An 18,370-nucleotide genomic window follows, 5' to 3' on the forward strand; every position below is an offset into this window, starting at 1 on the left:
TAAAACTGTCGTGAGTTATGTGACCTGTGCTCACAGCGCCCACATCACTTAATCCTATGAACACATTTGTCCAGCCTCTGCTTGTACACCGAGCGAGGTGGCGCAGTGGTTAGTACACTGGACTCGCATTCGGGAGGACGACGGTTCAATCCCGTCTCCGGCCATCCTGATTTAGGTTTTCCGTGATTTCCCGAAATCGTTTCAGGCAAATGCCGGGATGGTTCCTTTGAAAGGGCACGGCCGATTTCCTTCCCCATCCTTACCTCACCCGAGCTTGCGCTCCGTCTCTAATGACCTCGTTGTCGACGGGACGTTAAACACTAATCTCCTCCTCCTCCTCTGCTTGTACAGCAGTACAAAGCATGATGAACACTGAAATCTTGTATCAAGAACATTTCACATGGCAGGAATGTGTAGGCTAATGTGGATTATTTAAATTTCATTAAAATTCTTCTCAGTGTACTGCTTTTTCACCATACAAACTAACTGCAATAGCAGAAAAGTAAAATAACTGACATTTCAGCTATATTTAAGAGGCCTTTGTCAGGATATAGACCGTTTTTCCTGTGACTGGGTACTTTAATATGTTCCATTTCTACTGGTGTAATGATACCACAATGTCTATATATTATGTTTATTGGCCTTAAAACACCACCTGTTTAAACAAAACAGATTTAGGTTGTACATGGAAGACTATTATGCAGATTTGTAAGCTCACTGATAATTGGTGGCCCAAGGTGAATTGGCAACTAACTTCTAGGGTCGTGCTTTCCTACTGTTCGCCACAGAATGACTCCTTTTCCAGCTTTTGCTGTTTATTTAGACAGCAATGGCAGTGACCATTGCTGCCAGAGAGGACTCCTGATGTTCTGGTTGCAAATAAACCCGGTATGACATGCTCGGTGTAATAGCTGGACAATAACCTCCACAGACATTGCCATTTAATTTCCCTGTATGCACATATTCCTGCCTAATTGGTGATTGAAATCAAAAGTGATTATCTTTACAAATGGCACTTCCCTTGGTGGCTGACTTCAACACATAGGCATACAATTATATTGTTTGAAATATTTGGTCTGACAACTGAATACGTACGAGGTTACTATAGACAATATCGCAAAATGTGAGGCTTGAACCCACATGTGCATTACCTGACAGTAATCTGAATGCACGACTTGTATACTATTTGGTCGCCACCCCAGTCTGAAAATGGTATTCGTTCTAAAGTATATCTGCAACTAATTGAAATCACAATTTTTTTCCATTTCTACATCTACACACATATTCGGCAAGCCACTGTATGGTGCTTGGTGGGGGCTACCCTGTACCACAACTAGTCATTTCCTTTCCTGTTTCACTTGCAAACAGAGTGAGGAAAAACCAACTCTCTATATGCCTCCATGCAAGCCCTCAGGCAAAATTTATGTTGGCGGCAGCACAGTGGTTCTGCAGAAAGCTTCAAATGCCAGTTCTCTAAATTTTCTCAGCAACATTCTGTGAAAAGAATGTGGTCATGTGGCAAGTTCTAGAATAGTGCTCAAGTGTGTGGGACCCATACCAGATAGGACTAACAGGGGATGTGGGACGTATACGAAGAAGGGCAGCACAAATGGTTTGTTTAAGCATTTGACTCAGTACCGAGCCTATGCTTATTGTCAAAAGTATGATCATATGGGGTCCCAAGTGAAATTTGTGAATGGACTGAGGACTTTTGGTAGGGAGGTCACAACATGTTATCTTGGATGAAGAGCCATTGTCAGCTGGAGAAGTAACTTGGGTGTGCCCCAGGGAAGTGTATTGGGACACTCGTTCATGTTGTATATTAACGACCTTGCAGACAATATTAACAGTAAAATCAGACTATTTGTGGATGATGCAGTTACCTGTAATGAAGTACTATGTGAAAGAAGCTGCATAATTATACAGTCAGATCTTGATAAGATTTCAACATGGTGCAGAGATTGGCGACTTGTTCTAAGTGCTCTTAAATGTAAAATTTTGCACTTTACAAAATGAAAAAAACTTAGTATCCTATGACAATGATATCAATGAGTCACTTTTGAAATTGGCCAAGTCATACAAATACATGGGTGTAACACTTTGTGAGAATATGAAATGGAATGATCACATCGGTTCAGTCATGAGTAAAGCAGGTGGTAGACTTCGGTTTATTGGTAGAATACTGGGGAAGAGCAATCAGTCTCCAAGGGAGACTTTTTCCAAATCACTTGTGAGACCAGTTCTAGAGTATTGCTCAAGTCTGTGGGACTCATACCAGATACGGCTAACAGGGGATATTGAATGTATACAGTGAAGGGCAGCAAGAATGGTCACAGGTTTGTTTAATCCATGGGAGAGTGTCACAGAGATACTGTAGGAATTGAACTGGATGATTCCAGAACATAGGCTTAAAGTATCCCGAGAAAGTCTGAAGTTTCAAGAACCAGCTTTAAATGATTACTCTAGGGATGTACGAGGGGTGTTTGAAAAGTCCGTGCAAAAATAAAAACTACTTACGTGTTTTGGGGTAAGCCTTTTTTATTTTTCGACATAGTCTCCTTTTAGACTTACACACTTCGCCCAACACTGTTCTAATCTGTTGATCCCTTCCGCATAATAGGAATTGTCCAAGTCTGCAAAATAGCTATTAGTTGCTGCAACCATATCCTCATTTGAATAAAATCTTTGTCCCACCAGCCATTTCTTCAAATTGGGGAATAAATAGTAGTCCAAGGGAGCCAAGTCTGGAGAACAGGGGGGATGGAAACAAGCTGTAATCCTATTTCCATTAATTTTGCGACCACAACTGCTGAGGTGTGTGCTGGTGAATTGTCATGATGGAAAAGGACTTTTTTGCAATCAAATCTCCGGCATTTTTCTTGCAGCACTGTTTTCAAATGGTCCAATAACGATGAATAATATGCACCTGTAATAGTTTTACCCTTTTCCAGATAGTCAATGAGGATTATCCCTTGCGAATCCCAAAAGACAGTCGTCATAACCTTTCCGGCTAAAGGAATGATCTTCGCCTTTTTGGTGCAGATTCTCCCTTGGTAACCAATTGTTTAATTTATTGTTTGGTCCACAGTGACAAAACGACACTTAAAAGTCTTGCGGGATCTTCCTGAACAGCTGCAAACCATCCTTGCAACACTTCACACGATTCCGTTTCTGGCCAAGCGTGAGCAATCGCAGAATCTATCCTGCGGACAGCTTTCTCATGTCCAAATGTTTGTGCAAAATATTATTAGAACTGGCGTTCTACAGATCGGAGCATGGTATGTCAGATCCCTTAACCGAGCAGGTAGCTTAGAAAATTTAAAATGGGAAATGGATAGGTTTAAAGTCAGATATAGTGAGACTTAGTGAAGTTCGGTGGCAGGAGGAACAAGACGTCTGGTCAGGTAAATACAGTGTTATAAATACAAAATCAAATAGGGGTAATGCAGGAGTAGGATTAATAATGAATAGGAAAATAGGAATGCGGGTAAGCTACTACAAACAGCATAGTGAACGCATTATTGTGGCCAAGATAGATACGAAGCCCACGCCAACCACAGTAGTGATAGTTTATATGCCAACTAGCTCTGCAGATGACAAAGAGATTGATGAAATGTACGATGAGATAAAAGAAATTATTCTGATAGTGAAGGGAGACGAAAATTTAATAGTCATGGGTGACTGGAATTCGATAGTAGGAAAAGGGAGAGAAAGAAACGTAGTAGGTGAATATGGATTGGGGGTAAGAAATGAAAGAGGAAGCCGCCTGGTAGAATTTTGCACAGAGAATAACTTAATCATAGCTAACACTTGGATCAAGAATCATAAACAAGGTTGTATACTTGGAAGAAGCCTGGAAATACTGACAGGTTTCAGATAGATTATATAATGGTAAGACAGAGATTCAGAAACCAGGTTTTAAATTGTAAGATTTTTCCAGAGGCAGATGTGGACTTTGACCACAATCTATTGGTTATGAACTGTAGATTAAAACTGAAGAAACTGCAAAAAGGTGGGAATTTGAGGAGATGGGACCTGGATAAACTGAAAGAACCAGAGGTTGTACAGAGTTTCAGGGAGAGCATTAGGGAACGATTGACAAGACTGGGGAAAGAAATACAGTAGAAGAAGAATGGGTGGCTCTGAGGGATGAAGTAGTGAAGGCAGCAGAGGATCAAGTAGGTAAAAAAACGAGGGCTAGTAGAAATCCTTGGGTAACACAAGTGATATTGAATTTAATTGATGAAAGGAGAAAATATAAAAATGCATTAAATGAAGCTGGCAAAAAGAAATACAAACATCTCAAAAATGAGATCGACAGGAAGTGCAAAATGGCTAAGCAGGGATGGCTAGAGGACAAATGTAAGGATGTAGAGGCTTATCTCATTAGGGGCAAGATAGATACTGCCTACACGAAAATTAAAGAGACCTTTCGAGAAAAGAGAACCACTTGCATGAATATCAAGAGCTCAGATGGAAACCCAGTTCTAAGCAAAGAACGGAAAGCAGAAAGGTGGAAGGGGTATATAGAGGGTCTATACAAGGGTGATGTTCTTGAGGACAATATTATAGAAATGAAAGAGAATGTAGACTTCAAGAAGAATATAATAATTCCAATCCCAAAGAAAGCAGGTGTTGACAGATGTGAAAATTACCGAACTATCAGTTTAATAAGCCACGGCTGCAAAATACTAACACGAATTCTTTACAAACAAATGGAAAAACTGGTAGAAGCCGACCTCGGGGAAGATCAGTTTGGATTCCGTAGAAATGTTGGAACACGTGAGGAAATACTGACCCTACGAGTCATCTTAGAAAAAAGATTAAGGAAAGGCAATCCTACATTTCTAGCATTTGTAGACTTAGAGAAAGCTTTTGACAATGTTGACTGAAATACTCTCTTTCAAATTCTGAAAAGGGGGGGGGGGGGGTAAAATACAAGGAGCAAAAGGCTATTTACAATTTGTACAGAAACCAGATGGCAGTTATAAGAGTTGAGGGTCATGAAAGGGAAGCAGGGGTTGGGAGGGGAGTGAGACAGGGTTGTAGCCTATCCCCGATGTTATTCAATCTGTATATGGAGCAAGCAGTGAAGGAAACAAAAGAAAAATTCGGAGTAGGAATTAAAATCCATGGAGAAGAAATAAAAACTTTGAGGTTCGCCGATGACATTGTAATTCTATCAGAGACAGCAAAGGACCTGGAAGAGCAGTTGAACAGAATGGGCAGTATCTTGAAAGGAGGATATAAGATGAACATCAACAGAAGCAAAACGAGGATAATGGAATGTACTCGAAGTAAATCGGGTGATGCTGCGGAAATTAGATTAGGAAATGAGAGGCTTAAAGTAGTAAATGAGTTTTGCTATTTGGTGAGCAAAATAACTGATGATGGTCGAAGTAGAGAGGTTATAAAATGCAGACTGTCAATGCCAAGGAAAGCGTTTCTGAAGAAGAGAAATTTGTTACCATCGAGTATAGATTTAAGTGTCAGGAAGTTGTTTCTAAAAATGGAGTGTAGCCATGTATGGAAGTGAAACGTGGACAATAAATAGTTTAGACAAGAAGAGAATAGAAGCTTTTGAAATGTGATGCTACAGAAGAATGCTGAAGATTAGATGGGTAGATCACATAAGTAATGAGGAGGTATTGAATAGAATTGGAGAGAAGAGAAATTTATGGCACAACTTGACTAGGAGAAGGGATCGGTTGGTGGGGCATATTCTGAGGAATCAAGGAATCACCAATTTAGTATTGGAGGGCAGTATGGAGGGTAAAAATCATAGAGGGAGACCAAGAGATGAATACACTAAACAGATTCAGAAGGATGTAGGTTGCAGTAGGTACTGGGAGATGAAGAAGCTTGCACAAGATAGAGAAGCATGGAGAGCTGCATCAAACCAGTCTCAGGACTGAAGACCACAACCACAACCACAACAACAACAACACTATGGACCCGTTCATTCGAGATGTCCGCAGCACTAGCAATCTCGCACACCTAACTCTTCTGTCATCCATCACAATATCATAGATTTTATCAATGATTTCTTGAGTCATAACCTCCACAGGGCATCCAGAACGTTCGGTATCACTTATGCCCATATGACCACTCTGAAAATTTTGAAACCACTTACAAACTGTTCTAATTGCAGGTGCAGAGTCACCTTAATGTTTATCAAACTTCTCTTTAGTCTACTGAGGTGTTTTGTCTTTCATAAAGTAATGTTTAATCACTCGACTTCCTTGATTCACACAAATGCCAAACACGAAGAAATAGACCAGTATGGCTGAAACTTGGTGTGTGTTCTTTCCAAAGATGCTACTAACCAAACATGACCTCGATATGCGCCGGTGGTGCCATCTCTTGGACTATGCACGGACTTTTCGAACTCCCCTCGTACTACACCCCCCTACATATTGCTCACATAGGGATAAAAGTAGAATAATTACTGCACACACAAAAGCAATCAAACAATCATTCTTCCTGCACTCCATATGTGAATGGAATAGGAAGAAACCCTACTAACTGGTACAATGGGACATACCCTCTGCCATGCACCTCATGGTGGTTTGGAGATTATAGATGTAGCTGTAGATCTTCCCTCCAGGGGTTTACATTTGAGTTCTTGAAGCATCTGTGTAACACTTGTGTGATCATCGAATCTGCCAGTAACAAATCTAGCAACAAGCTTCTGAATTTCTTTCATGTCTTCCTTTAATCCAACCTAGTGATGATCCCAAACACTCATGAAGAATGAGTCTCAATAATAGATTGCATGAGTGTTCTACACACAGTCTCCTTTACACATGAAGCAACTTTCCTAAAATCTGGCTAATAAATCGAAGTTGACCTTTTGCCTTCCCTACTGGTGTCGTTAGGCTTTCATATTGCTTCATCATGTTATGCCTAGATATTTAATCAACATGACTGTGTCGAGCATTACACTACTAACGCTGCATTCAAATATTACAGGAGCATTTTTCCTACATGTCTGCATCAACTTACATTTTTCCTTGTAGTATTCACTGCACTCCATCACTGCCTGACTGATACAGCAACAGCTTTTCATTGTTATACTTAAAATAGAACAGTCTCTGTTGAAAAGTTATTTTTATTTAAAAAGTAATGTGTTTCACTGTGGTCAGGCATCATCAGAATATGTAAAACTGTCAAATGAAGTTTGGTAGCCATTCACCACACACACTAGAAATTTTACCCAAGTCATCTTGCACCCTCCTACAGTCATTCAACAATAGCACTTTCCTGCACAACACAGGATCATCAGAAAACAGCTGCACCCTGCTGTTCACCCTATCTGCCAGAGAAAATGTGCAGTATAAGAGAATAAGTGCAGTCCTATCACATTCCCCTTGGGCACTCCTGACAATACCCTTGTCTCAGATGAACACCTATCATCAAGGACGATGTACTGGGTTCTATTACCTAAGAAGTCTTTGAACCTCTCATATTCCTGGGAACCTTGTCCATATGCTTGTACCTTCATTAACAGTCTGAGTGGGGCACCATACCAAATTTTTTCCATAAATCTAGGAATATGGACTCTTGTCTGTTGTCCTTCATCTATTGTGTGTAGAATATCATGTGAGATAAGAGAAAGTTGAGTTTTGCATGAGTGATGCTTTCTAAATGGAAGTTTTGTGAATGGAAGTTTTTCTGTTTTTTTTTTTTTTTTATTATAATTGAACTCAGATTATGTTAAAGAATTCTGCAGTAAAGCAATGTTAATAATGTTGGGCTATAATTTTGTGGGCCTGTTCTTTTAATCTTCTTATATACAGAAGTCACCCACACTTTTTGCTAGTTGTTTGGGTGACTGGATAGAAGCATTTGATCTGATTATGATTTTCAGAAACTATTACAATGTGAGCCTGATATGTTAAAATCTTTCCAATAAAGATAACATAATATTAAAAATTCCTGTATGTCATGTCATGATTTGGATATGAACTCTTGCCTTTAGAAACCTAAGTTGTCTTCTTCAAGCTTCAGAGGGCAGGGCAGGAGAGTGGCACTGCCATGGTACTACTTAGAGGCAGGTCACAACACGTGACAGATAGTCAATAATACCACTCTCATGAAAAGGCAAGAGCCTGAGTTCAAGCCCTGGATTGGCACACAGTTTCCAGGAGATTTCATAAAGCTCATGCTTTTGTCTACAAACAGTGTGGATACTAACATGCAAGGATATGCTCTGGAAGCAGATTTTTGTTTTTTGATGACATGCTGTTCTATCTGAGCTGTATCACTTGTTGGTGTTGTTGTAAAGAAAAGAAGGAAAGTGCCTACTGTGGTGAGTAATGTGGCTGTGGAAATGCATGATAAAGTGATGGTAATATCTGGGGTTAAGACATTACCATATAAGAACATGAAAAACTGGAAAGGGCTGTTTCAGTGTGGTCACAAAAATGTGAAGAGATACCATGTGGCAGACCGTCTCTGAGAGACCATCACTGAGAACCGTCACAGTGGTAGAAGCTCTGGCTTTGTCTGAAAGGCACATTACCGTCCAAACAATTGTTAGCTTCAGTATAGGATCAGTTCACAAGAGACTGCATGATGTACAGCACTGATTAAAGTGTCAATCTGATGGGTTCTCACCTATTAACACCCAGTTCAAGCAAACAGCACACAACATCTTTGACAGAAATGTTGAGTGTGTGCAGGGACAAGAAACACAAGTTTTTCAGAGGATTTGACAACAATGGATAACTGTTGAGTTTACCAGTATGATCTAGAAATGAAAGGAAGAAGCAAATGGAAACATGCAGATTCCCTTCCATCACAGAAGGCAAACATGTAGATTCGTTATCTTCCCTTCTGGGAAGATTACAAGGATGGTTTGAAAAGTTCTTGGAATCACCACAAGAGTTAAGCACTAGCACAACAAGTTGTTCACGTGATATTCATTGGACTGTTGCCTGTAAACATGTGCCACATTAGTGCTCTTGGAAGAGAGCTGTGGTGGTAATGTGGCTCTGTTGTCGTTACCGTGTAGTGGTTTGTGAAGATGGGGGGGGGGTATTAAAAAAAAAATAAAATAAAATAAAAAAATCGAGATTTGAGCAGTGATTAAGTGCTTCATAAAGAAAGGTATGAAAAAAAAAGGACATTCGTGCTGATTTCCAGAATACACTGGGGGACTCTGCTCCTTCATATTCAACTGTTGCCAAGTGGACAAATGAATTTAAATTTGGTCAGCAGAGCTTAGATGATCTGCACAGTGGTGGGCCAAGATGTGTCACTACCCAAAAATCACTACAAAAGTGCACAAAATGGTCACGGAGGATCGCCGATTGGAAGTGCACGAAATTGCTCACGCTTGCCAGATGCCACCTGAAAGGGTATATCACATTTTAACTGAAGAATTAGAAATGAAAAGATTATCTGCAAGATGGGTGCAGCGACTCTTGAAGCTAGGTCAAAAATGCATGAGAATGGACATATCACAACAATGTTTGGCTCATTTTAGGAGAAACGAACAAGATTTTTTGCACCGGTTTGTGACCACAGATGAAATTTGGGTGCACTACTATACCCCAGAGACAAAACAACAGTCAAAGCTGTGGAAACATGATGATTCTCCATCACCAAAGAAAGCAAAGACAATTCCTTCAGTGAGAAAGATCACGGCACGAGTGTTCTGGGATGCGAAAGGGATTCTGTTTGTAGATTATCCCCCCCACTGGACAAACAATTACTGGAGAATACTATGCAAATCTCATGGACAAATTGTAACAAAAGATACTCGAAAAAAAGGCCAGGTTTAGCAAGGAAGAAAGTCATCTTCCATCAAGACAATGCACGCAGGCAGACATGTGCCATCACCATGGCAAAATCACACAAACTAAGGCATGAATTGTTGCCACACCCGCCTAATTCACCTGATATGGCTCCGTCAGACTTCCATCTCTACTCAAAAGTGAAAATTTTTCTTCGTGGACGAAGATTCACTTCAAACAAAAAACTTATAGCTGGAGTTGAAAACTATTTTGCAGGCCTGGAGGAAACTAATTTTCAAGATGCGATGAAGACACTGGAGCATCGCTGGACCAAGTGCATTACTCTACAAGGAGACTAAATTGAAAAATAAAAAAAAGTTTCAGTGATATAAGTACTTTTTTTTCTATTCCGTTACGAGAACTTTTCAAACCACCCTCGTATTTTGGAATTGTCAAAGAGTCATCCTCACTGACTATGCAAGAAAGGGACAGATCGTGATAAGAGAGTAATTATGAAAATCTTGTGATGAAGATGCATCCTGAGACCAACTGTAACAGACAATGAAAGACTACGAAACGTATGTGACATCTGCACGACAATTCATCCACTCACATTGCTCAAGGAACTGTGGCTCTTTGTTCATGCCCAGGCTATGCCATCTTACATCTACCTTATTCATCAGATCTAGCACCCAACACGTTCTTCCTCTTTAGAAATCACTGTGTGGACAACATTTTATCAGTGATAATGAGATCATTGCTGTGGTGGAAAACTTTTTATAGCGCCAAACTGAAGATTTCTACAATCATAGCATACAGAATGGCAGGTTGCACATCAGAGAGAAAAATATGCAGACTAGGAGTGATCTTCTATAGGGAAGAACTAACACCACGCAGTACTACCAAAACAAACATTACAAATACTCTACATATACTGTAGTATCACAAATAGTGATGGAAGCACTGATGTCTTCTACCACCCCAGTGACATCAGGTAAATATGTATAAAATTTGTTTCAAAATGTTTGTGTTACAATTTATTTCCAAACATTCACACCGCTACATTATTTCGTGTTTCACGATGAGTTTAAGAGACTGAGACAGTGCAACATTGTACTTATTGTGGGCGTGGTACTTTACAGTGCAGATCATCACGATGTTATAGCGATGGCCAGCAGCAGCAGCAGCAGCAAGAAGATAGAAACCCCATGTCAAGAACTTCAGTATGCTTTATAACTATAATTTTCATGTTACTTAGCCAAGAGACCCAAAGATTGTCTGGCAACTCATACAAATAAATCCATATTGAAAAACAGTTCATACTTGCTGGCACGTCATTTCGGGTTGTACTGGGCAACATGATAAGCTCTTACCCAAGATTGTGTGATTTTCATTAAACAATACCGTAGAGCTGCAGGAAATTAATGGCTGTAGCCTCTCCTAACAGTCAGCTGTTCATAGCACCAACATAGCCCAGCATATTAGTTATTGTTACAAGCCCACAGCAGCTGATCACACTGATTGTTGCCCTTAAAATGAATGAAAATTACGCTGCCTCTCTTCAGGTATCATCTGCTAGTCTTATCTCTCCAAAGACAACCCTCCAATATCGTTGCACCTGTTGTATGGTTATCAGTATCTTTGAGGTGCCACCCACTCCACCATGGCAATGTCCGTTATTCTTGATGACGTGAACTGAATGTAATCAACTATTTGTTATAGTGCTGGTCTTACTCTCTCACAATTCAATAGAATGTTGTTGTGAAGAGTTGATATTAGTATGTATGTCAACAACAACATAAGCAATAAGATCTGCAACCTTTTGTTATTTTTAACTGTTGCCAGATTACATTAGATGGATAAATCAGACAACTTATACAGAATCAAATCATAAAGAAAATAAATTTACAGCAGAACGTGACAATGAATGGATTTTTTGAGTGAGACTAAGGCTAAAATACAGTAAGAAGGTTCAAATTAATTTAAGTTGAGATAGTTATACTGAGATAAAGCCATCTGCACACAATAGACAAGTACAGAGAGTTGTAACCAACAAGTCTTCGGACTGAAGACTAAGACAACACTAAAGGATGGTGCAAAAATTGTGGTAACATTACATCTTTCTTGACAATGTGACAGTTGAATGATAAGAATAAAATCCCCTGCATCTAAATAGCATAGCATCTTGTGTAAACGCACCTTATCTAAAACTATATCACTCTTCCGGGTTCCAAGTACTGAGGCAATGTATTTCGTCAACTCACTATTTGCTTCCCCTTCAACAGGTGGTGCACTTATCTGAACACCTACACCATCAGCAGAAACATCTGGAACAAAACAGTTTTCAGGGAAAGCTGAAAATATAATGTTCAGTGAGCCACAGAGTGAAGTGGTCATCTGTAATAATTAAATACTCTTATTTAATGAAGTACTAACTGTTCTGCAATAAGGAAACTTTTGTCATTTTTAGACACCACTTATTCAATAGATGTAACTCATCTGCAATAACAACAAAATATTACCAAATATGGTTATTTATTGCCCATTAGCAGTACAAACAAAAGCAGTGAGGGGAGGGCTATGCTCTTAATTTACAAATCACATGAACGCAGTAACTATTTCAATGGCATATGTAGTAGGTGTTGTGTAGCGTATCAGCTTCTTGTGGTAAGCGAGCGAAAGTTAATGTAACAAGGAAATTTACATTTCTGAAACACTAAAACCTGAGACACGCTTGAAGCCAGAAACAGATATCAACAGTGTTTAATATAACAAAGATGATGTAACTTACCGAACGAAAATGCTGGCAGGTCGATAGACACACAAACAAACACAAACACACACAAAATATGTCTGCTTGTGAGATGTCTGCTTGTGTCTGTATATGTGTGGATGGATATGTGTGTGTGTGCGCGAGTGTATACCCGTCCTTTTTTCCCCCTAAGGTAAGTCTTTCCGCTCCCGGGATTGGAATGACTCCTTACCCTCTCCCCTAAAACCCACATCCTTTCGTCTTTCCCTCTCCTTCCCTCTTTCCTGATGAGGCAACAGTTTGTTGCGAAAGCTTGAATTTTGTGTGTGTGTTTGTGTGTCTATCGACCTGCCAGCGCTTTCGTTCGGTAAGTCACATGATCTTTGTTTAGATATATTTTTCCCTTGTGGAATGTTTCCCTCTATATATATATAGTGATGAGACTTACCAAACAAAAGCGCTGGCAGGTCGATAGACACACAAACAGACACAAATATACACACAAAATTCAAGCTTTCGAAACAAACTGTTGCCTCGTCAGGAAAGAGGGCAGGAGAGGGAAAGACGAAAGGATGTGGGTTTTAAGGGAGAGGGTAAGGAGTCATTCCAATCCCGGGAGCGGAAAGACTTACCTTAGGGGGAAAAAGGACAGGTATACACTCGCACACACACACATATCCATCCACACATACAGACACAAGCAGACATATTTAAAGACAAAAAGGTAAGTCTTTCCGCTCCCGGGATTGGAATGACTCCTTACCCTCTCCCTTAAAACCCACATCCTTTCGTCTTTCCCTCTCCTTCCCTCTTTCCTGATGAGGCAACAGTTTGTTTCGAAAGCTTGAATTTTGTGTGTATATTTGTGTTTGTTTGTGTGTCTATCGACCTGCCAGCGCTTTTGTTTGGTAAGTCTCACATCTTTCTTTTTAGATATATATTTTTTCCACGTGGAATGTTTCCCTCTGTTATATATATATATATATATATATATATATATATATATATATATATATATATATATATATATATATATATATACCAAACAAAAGCGCTGGCAGGTCGATAGACACACAAACAAACACAAATATACACACAAAATTCAAGCTTTCGCAACAAACTGTTGCCTCATCAGGAAAGAGGGAAGGAGAGGGAAAGACGAAAGGATGTGGGTTTTAAGGGGGAGGGTAAGGAGTCATTCCAATCCCGGGAGCGGAAAGACTTACCTTAGGGGGAAAAAAGGACAGGTATACACTCGCACACACACACATATCCATCCACACATACAGACACAAGCAGACATATTTAAAGACAAAAAGGTAAGTCTTTCCGCTCCCGGGATTGGAATGACTCCTTACCCTCTCCCTTAAAACCCACATCCTTTCGTCTTTCCCTCTCCTTCCCTCTTTCCTGATGAGGCAACAGTTTGTTTCGAAAGCTTGAATTTTGTGTGTATATTTGTGTTTGTTTGTGTGTCTATCGACCTGCCAGCGCTTTTGTTTGGTAAGTCTCACATCTTTCTTTTTAGATATATATTTTTTCCACGTGGAATGTTTCCCTCTGTTATATATATATATATATATATATATATATATATATATATATATATATATATATATATATATATACCAAACAAAAGCGCTGGCAGGTCGATAGACACACAAACAAACACAAATATACACACAAAATTCAAGCTTTCGCAACAAACTGTTGCCTCATCAGGAAAGAGGGAAGGAGAGGGAAAGACGAAAGGATGTGGGTTTTAAGGGGGAGGGTAAGGAGTCATTCCAATCCCGGGAGCGGAAAGACTTACCTTAGGGGGAAAAAAGGACAGGTATACACTCGCACACACACACATATCCATCCACACATACAGACACAAGCAGACATATTTAAAGACCACGTGGAATGTTTTCCTCTGTTATATATATATATATATATATATATATATATATATATATATAAGTGTTACAATTAAATGTCTTGTAGGCATGGGGATCATGAGAGAAACAAGCTACGATTGGACAAGAAAAGCGGACACAAATTTGCTTAAGGAACAATCTCAGTTTCTTGTGAAGGGATTTAAGAAAACCACAGAAAGCTAGAACCAAAATGGCTTGGCAGGTATTTGAATTACATTCTTCTTAGCTACTGTGTCTCCTTACTCTGGCATAAAGGGGTAACTAGAGTCTATTTGACAAGTGTATTTGCAGAAAGTTGCTGCTGTAAAGCAAAGTAAAAGAAAACAATATTAATTTTCCTGTGGCATATTTATGAAAGGAAGCAGCAAAAAGCAAGGAATACATATTCCTGCACCTGAGAGTGTAAACAAAAATACTGACAGCAAACAGATAACTAAGATTGTTTGCCATACATTTTCTACAACAGGAATTTTTCTTGAAATTGTATATCTCCAAATACATGTCAAACACCAAAGAGCTTGTTTTTGCTTTTTTTTTATTTTAGGACTCACTTACAAAACATATAACTTATAGTAGCTTAGGTTGCATTAAGTAACGTTAAATGCAAGGAACGTTTCAGAGCTGACTCACGGTTCTTCTTCTTCTTCTTCTTCGCGGATAGATCACTTAGGACCATGCATAATCAACATTTGTTGGCCTTCCTTTTCGCCCAGTATTCCTTCATATGCAATGAATGGGCTAGTTTTCCTTGCGCAGACCATGTATGTTGGTTAGTTTTTCTCTCTTCTTTCTCAAAACCCCGTGTGTTTGTGATTTTTCTGATTTCATTTCTGTCATGTAGATTTGGAGACCCTATTTCTCTCAGGTCTTTTTCCATCTGTTTGTACCAGTTCGGTCTTGCAGTTTTGTTCTTTAAAAATGTATGGATTTTGTGCGTTAACCTGTTTGAGTCCATTCTTTCAAAATGCCCCATGAATTGGATTCTTCTCACGCGCCTTGTGTCTGTTATTTTGAAGATATTTTTATATATTTCTGCATTGGGTTTTGGATAATGCACACCATCTTTAGTTATTGGTCCTAGGATTTTCCTCATTATTTTACATTCTTTCACTTCTAATTCCTCTTGTACTCTACATTTTTTTTATTTTTTATTATTATTTTTTAAGTTCTAGGAGACACCCAAAGTAAAAGCCACATATTTGTTGAAATAAGACCTATCCTTGATCTAAAGCACATTTAGCACAATAGAGAAAGACAGTGGGAAGTGTGTGTAGTTCGAGAGGCAACAAGGAAGAAAGGAAAGGATAGACACAGAGTTATGTAATACGTGAGAGACAAAGGACTTGTCTAATAACTAAGTCTATTTTTACATGTTCCTATAATCTCTTTATAACAGAATTACATTATAGTGCACCACATGCTATGCAATGTTAGGTCACATAGTGTAAAAGATGAGTGCAAAACATAGGAAAGGTTCAGGACATGTCTTCCATGTTCAACAGTCAGCTCTTCCCTACCTCTAGAAACATTGTCACTATGAAGACTGCAAATGATTGATTCCAAAGGGTGATTCCTTGGAATTGTGAGGTTAGGTACCAGATGAAAGTCTTTGAAAGGGCAAAACATAGCACAGGTGGAATTCATCATCAGTTCTACCACTTTTATTGACCAGATACCAAACACAAACAGATCGAGATTCTTTTGGTGGAGGCCATTTTCATCAAATGGTTCATTATGGAGATTGCAGTTAGCCAGAATTGTCACTTTATAATGACCAAAGTTCCTGTACCATCCCGTAGGTGTATTCACATCCTTCTTGCACAAAATAATCTCAAAGGATGTATTCCATAAATTTTGTGCAGATATGTGCTGAAGAACTGAACACACAAACGCAAAGCCAGATGCAGAGGAGAAAATGGTTCAAATGGCTCTAAGCACTATGGGACTTAACATCTGAGGCCATCAGTCCCCTAGACTTAGAACTACTTAAACCTAACTAAGCTAAGGACATCACACACATCCATAGCCGAGGCAGGATTCGAACCTGCGACCATAGCAGCAGCGCTGTTCTGGACCGAAGCGCCTAGAACTGCTCGGCCACAGAGGCCGGAAGATGCAAAGGAGAAGCAACAAGATTTCTGCCCATTACCATAGTGACAGGATTGCATTCTTTTACAGGTTTGTGACATGATGAAATGTGTGCTCCTTAATATCGTAAACGAAACAAAAATGTATGAACCGTCATTATTGTGGATCTCCATTCAAGATCATATTCAAGCAGACTGTGTTGGGCACAGAAATCAATGTGCACAGTATTCTTAAACAAAAGAGACACATTTTCTGCAACAGCTGCAGCACTGACAAGGTTTTAATTAGTTGTCCTACAGTCTTCAATCTGGTACTAACCTTTTCCTGCATATGAAAGAAGCCCATACCAGACTACAGTTTCACTTTGAAAAATATGTGCAGATAGCTACTACATATTAATTCTAATCACAACAGGCAGTCTCTCTACAACACAAAAATAAATGCCAACACTGAACCCACAATTTTGCAAGTGTCTCATTGGCACTGATGAATATGTTGAGAAGTAGCTCAAAAACCGCTGTATGTGCTTTGATATACACTCCAGGAAATTGAAATAAGAACACCGTGAATTCATTGTCCCAGGAAGGGGAAACTATATTGACACATTCCTGGGGTCAGATACATCACATGATCACACTGACAGAACCACAGGCACATAGACACAGGCAACAGAGCATGCACAATGTCGGCACTAGTACAGTGTATATCCACCTTTCGCAGCAATGCAGGCTGCTATTCTCCCATGGAGACGATTGTAGAGATGCTGGATGTAGTCCTGTGGAACGGCTTGCCATGCCATTTCACCTGGCGCCTCAGTTGGACCAGCGTTCGTGCTGGACGTGCAGACCGCGTGAGACGACGCTTCATCCAGTCCCAAACATGCTCAATGGGGGACAGATCCGGAGATCTTGCTGGCCAGGGTAGTTGACTTACACCTTCTAGAGCACGTTGGGTGGCACGGGATACATGCGGACGTGCATTGTCCTGTTGGAACAGCAAGTTCCCTTGCCGGTCTAGGAATGGTAGAACGATGGGTTCGATGACGGTTTGGATGTACCGTGCACTATTCAGTGTCCCCTCGACGATCACCAGTGGTGTACGGCCAGTGTAGGAGATCGCTCCCCACACCATGATGCCGGGTGTTGGCCCTGTGTGCCTCGGTCGTATGCAGTCCTGATTGTGGCGCTCACCTGCACGGCGCCAAACACGCATACGACCATCATTGGCACCAAGGCAGAAGCGACTCTCATCGCTGAAGACGACACGTCTCCATTCGTCCCTCCATTCACGCCTGTCGCGACACCACTGGAGGCGGGCTGCACGATGTTGGGGCGTGAGCAGAAGACGGCCTAACGGTGTGCGGGACCGTAGCCCAGCTTCATGGAGACGGTTGCGAATGGTCCTCGCCGATACCCCAGGAGCAACAGTGTCCCTAATTTGCTGGGAAGTGGCGGTGCGGTCCCCTACGGCACTGCGTAGGATCCTACGGTCTTGGCGTGCATCCGTGCGTCGCTGCGGTCCGGTCCCAGGTCGACGGGCACGTGCACCTTCCGCCGACCACTGGCGACAACATCGATGTACTGTGGAGACCTCACGCCCCACGTGTTGAGCAATTCGGCGGTACGTCCACCCGGCCTCCCGCATGCCCACTATACGCCCTCGCTCAAAGTCCGTCAACTGCACATATGATTCATGTCCACGCTGTCGCGGCATGCTACCAGTGTTAAAGACTGCGATGGAGCTCCGTATGCCACGGCAAACTGGCTGACACTGACGGCGGCGGTGCACAAATGCTGCGCAGCTAGCGCCATTCGACGGCCAACACCGCAGTTCCTGGTGTGTCCGCTGTGCCGTGCGTGTGATTATTG

At 40.7% G+C, this 18,370-nt stretch overlaps 1 protein-coding gene across 2 annotated transcripts in view; it reads right to left on the reverse strand.

Annotated features, from left to right (window-relative positions):
* Nucleotides 1-18,370, reverse strand: part of LOC126262387 (S1 RNA-binding domain-containing protein 1) — a 217,615-nt gene that overhangs the window by 165,980 nt on the left and 33,265 nt on the right. Inside the window, exon 1 of one of the 2 annotated variants that reach the window (XM_049958988.1) lies at nucleotides 11,940-11,968. The exons of the other annotated variant lie outside the window; for it this stretch is intronic. The gene's annotated coding sequence lies outside the window, so the exon portion shown is untranslated. Of the gene's footprint in view, nucleotides 1-11,939; nucleotides 11,969-18,370 lie in introns of those variants that run through there. 2 annotated transcript variants of the gene reach the window in all.

The sequence above is a fragment of the Schistocerca nitens genome, chromosome 6, assembly GCF_023898315.1.
Source record: "Schistocerca nitens isolate TAMUIC-IGC-003100 chromosome 6, iqSchNite1.1, whole genome shotgun sequence".
NCBI lineage: Eukaryota > Metazoa > Arthropoda > Insecta > Orthoptera > Acrididae > Schistocerca > Schistocerca nitens.